Genomic DNA, 3806 nt, shown 5'->3' with positions numbered 1-3806 from the left:
ATACACACAGACAGAATATTGTACACATAATAAAACAAATAAATAAATATTTAAAATAAATAAATAAAAGAAAAACTAAAAAAAAAATCATTTGAACTAGAAGCCCAGAGGGGTTCTAATGAACTCCTAGAGAGAAACCCTGTTTTAAACCTTCCCTTCTCCCATACCTGTCTGCTCTGAGCAAGGAGGAAGGCTGGAAGCACAAACAGACCAGATGTAAGCACATGACACACAGTGCTGACACCAAGTCTCAGAATCCTATCTATCCCTTGGGAAGGCTGTATCATCCCCCCCAATAGTGAGGAGACCCATGCCTGCAAAGGTTAGCAGCCACCCACTGGAACACTTGTTACCCACCGCCTCTAGCCATGCTCAGCATACCAATTGTTGATGTCGGATGCCCTTTTGTATGTTGTGACTATGTCTTATTATCATTGTTTAATAAAGAAGCTGGGGGAAAAAAAGCCGATTTGGCCAATAGCCAGGTAGAATAGAGCCAGGTGGGAAATGCAAGCAAAGATAAAGGGAGAAAGAAGGCAGTGTGGGGAGACACCAGCAGCCACAGGGGAATCAAGATGTGAGGTAACAAGCCACGGGCCTTGTGGCAAAATATAGAATAACAGAAATGGGTTAATTTAAGTTGTAAGAGCTAGCTAATAATAAGTCTAAGCTAATAGGATAAGCCGTTTATAATTACTATTATGCCTTAGAGTGGTTATTTGGGAACTGGTGGGTGGGAGAGAAAACTCCAGTTACAACTTGTATCTAAGGAAAAGGTGAATTCTGAACTTATGGAGACCCCTGCAGATGGGGGAACCTGGCTCTTTGAAAGGCTCTTCCAATCTTACAAGTCCTCTACCTCCTGTTTGTCCTGAAGCAATGACTTTTACTAGTTTCCACCATTGGAGTGTAAACTTCCTGAGAACAGGGTCAATTAGCCTCTTGTGTGCTCTTGTTCTCCCCCCCCCCCCGCCTCGTGTGTGTGTGTGTGTGTGTGTGTGTGTGTGTGTGTGTGTGTGTGTAGAGCAGGCTTTCTTTTGGCCCACAACCAGCTCCCAAATCATGACATGGAAGCTTATTAGTTATGAATGTTCGGCCTTATGCTTCTCCCACTAGCTCTTATAATTTATTTTAACCTATCTCCCTTCATCCATGCTTTGCCTCAGAACTTTTTACCTTTCTTTCTGTACGTCCTACTTTCACTGCTTCACCTGTGTCTGTCTGTCTGTCTGTCTGTCTGGTCTCTCCCTCATTCTCTCTTCTCTCCTCTTCTCCTCCTGTTTATTCTCTCTGCCCACTAGGCCCACCTATCCCGCCTCTGCCTAGCTACTGGCCACTCAGCTTTTTATTAGACCAGTCAGATGCCTTAGGCAGACAAAGTGAAACAACAACGCATCTTTACATAATTAAACCAAATGCTGCATAAACAAATGTAACACACCTTTACGTGGTTAAAGTAATAATCCACAGCATAAACAAATGTGACAATCTTTGCCGAGTTAAAGTAATATTCCACAATGCGTGTGTGCCTGTGGCATGTGCACATACACGCTTGCCTGCACATACTTGAGTGTGCCACGGTGCACATGTGGAGATCAAAGGACAACTTTTTGAGAGTGTGTTCCCTCCTTCCTGGTTTGAAGCAGGGTCTCAAGGTTTTGCTACTGAGCTGCATACTCCAGGCCAGATGACCTTGAGCTTCTCCGTCTCTGCCTCCCATCTCTCTGTAGAAGTGCTGGGATTACGTGTCCCACTTTTTGACATGGATTCCAGGTTCCTGAGCTTGTTCAGCAAGTACTTTTACCATCTGAGTTTTCCCCTTGGCCCCTCGTGGATTCCTTTTGTTTATTCTTTTATTTTTTACACTTATTAATTTGGCAGGGGGTGGGCACAGTACATGTCATGGTGCACAAGTGAAAGCTCACTGTGTGAGTTCTAAGATTGGAACTCAGGTTGATAGGTTCGGTAGCAACTGTCTATACTCACTGAGCCACCTTGCCTCATAGATTCTTACATGTGTTTATCACCACTTGTTCAGTGCTTATGGGAATGACACACAAAACATTCTCTTCAAACATTTGTCAATGGGAAAAAATGGAGCAAGAAAAGGCATGGATCTCTAATGCATGTACCTCCCTAAGACAAACACTTGAGAGATGAATACAGAACCAGAGAAAGGGGGTAACTTGTAGGGGCAGGGGCAGGTAGTGAGCCCCCTAGCTGCTTCTCTTGGAGCAGCTGGATCTGACCTCTAATCATAGTTAGAGGTTAAACACTGCTGTCCTAAGATGATGGGATAAGAGAACTTTTAGGGTTCTGAAAATTGATACCGGGCTAGTGGGGTATTGCTATGACAGACCTGACCATGTTGTTTTGGGAAGGTTGTGGAAGAACTCTGGAACTTTGGGCTAGAAAATTCATTGAGTGTTGAGAGCTCAGTAATCTGTATGATCTTAGAAGATAATGTTGAGAGCAAAGCAGATGATGGAGGCCTGGCTTGTGAGTATCAGAGGGAGGCAAAGACTCCATCAGACCATTTGTTTGAAGAATCTGTGGTTCTGGTCAGCAGGAGAAGAATCGGCTGTGATTAACAAGAGACCAGCACCACTAAAATAAAACTTTTGAGCTGGGCAGTGGTGGCGCACACCTTTAATCCCAGCACTCAGGAGGCAGAGACAGGCGGATCTCTCTGAGTTCAAGCTAGTCTAGTCTACAAAGTGCGGTCCAGGACTGGCTCCATAGCTACTGAGAAGCCCTGTCTTGAGCCATCCCACCCCTACCCCCAGAAAAAGAAAAGTGTTTCCTAAGGGTCAGGACACAGAAACTGGGGTCCAGAGGCTACAAGGTTGCACTTCCTGCTGCAAATTTGGTAGTCACCCTGGTGGTTTCGAAGGCATGAAGGGGTTGTAGAGAAGACTTGAGGCTTTGCACCATCAAGAGAGCCCAGGAGAAGCTATTGGTGAACGTGAAGCCCAGCTGCATCAGAAGACCCCAGCATTTTGGAGATGCCAGTCCCATGGGATGACTGCCAAGAACATCAGCAGCCATGGAGTTGAGCCACCTGAGCCTAGAAGACGAGCTATATGTGCTGCAGAAGGCAGAGCTGGAGAAGTGACCCAACCCCCTCGGAAGAGCCCAGCAGATTACGAGTGGATCCCAGACATTGGACACAGAGCTATTTACACCACTGGAGTAAGGTTTTGCTTTGTTCAGACTGTGACTGTGCCCTGGCTCTTCCCTCTTGAAGTGAGAAAGTATTTAACTTATTTTTTTATTTTATAGGAGCCCACAATTGAGAAACTGAATTTTAAAAAGAAATTTGGGGTTTTAAAAGAGACTTTGGACTTTTACAGAGACCGAATGTTTAAAGTGCTAGAGTGGAACTTTTAAGTGTGTAATGTTTAACACTTGTGGTATTTATTAATCTGAGATCTTGGGGATGAACGAAAAAGACAAAAAGTTATGTCTTAAAAAGTATTGTGTGTCAAGTTGACATGGGGTCAGTTGTGCTGGTTAATTTTATGTAAACTTGACACAGGCTAGTCATCTGAAAGGAGGGAACTCCAACTGAGACAATGCCTCAGTAAGATCCAAGTGTAGGCAAGCCTGTAGGGTACTTTCTTAATTAGTGATTGACCTGGGCGGACCCCAGCCCATTGTGGTCCTCGGACTGGTGGTCCTGAGGTCTATAAGAAAGCAGACTGAGGCCGGGTGGTGGTGGCGCATGCCTTTAATCCCAGCACTCGGGAGGCAGAGGCAGGCGGATCTCTGTGAGTTCGAGGCCAGCCTGGTCTACAAGAGCTAGT

This window comes from Microtus ochrogaster, chromosome 1, assembly GCF_000317375.1.
Source record: "Microtus ochrogaster isolate Prairie Vole_2 chromosome 1, MicOch1.0, whole genome shotgun sequence".
NCBI classification, from domain to species: Eukaryota; Metazoa; Chordata; class Mammalia; order Rodentia; family Cricetidae; genus Microtus; species Microtus ochrogaster.
The sequence above is the reverse complement of the archived record's forward strand: the minus strand, read 5'-3'. Positions refer to the sequence as shown.